Raw genomic sequence first — 384 nt, forward strand, 5'->3', positions numbered from 1 at the left:
GTCCCTTTAACTGCGACTGACGTTTCGTTTCAAACCACAGTATTTCATAGGTCACCCAGGTGCATTAACAAGTCTGACAACTGACTTGTGCGTATTTGCAGGTCTGGTAACCATAATAATTATTGTCAATGGCTCATTGTTGTAATGGAAATACCTCAAACCGGCGTAAAATATTGTCCATTAAAACAATGTTAAATCGAGTCAATAAAAAAATTGAGCTTTTATATAGGGCAATATCCGCTTTACAAAGGGTCCCTGACCAACAGCAATACCTAACATGTAGAACGAGACATGACGCCTGTCAGGCGATATTACAAATTTTTTTCCGGACAGAGACAGTGCTGTTAACGGTCAGGTACTCATTTTACACCTGAGTACGGTGAG

This window comes from Berghia stephanieae, chromosome 1 (genome assembly GCF_034508935.2).
Source record: "Berghia stephanieae isolate SIO BIC M18660-M18661 chromosome 1, UCSD_Bste_1.3, whole genome shotgun sequence".
In the NCBI taxonomy this organism is placed as follows: domain Eukaryota; kingdom Metazoa; phylum Mollusca; class Gastropoda; order Nudibranchia; family Aeolidiidae; genus Berghia; species Berghia stephanieae.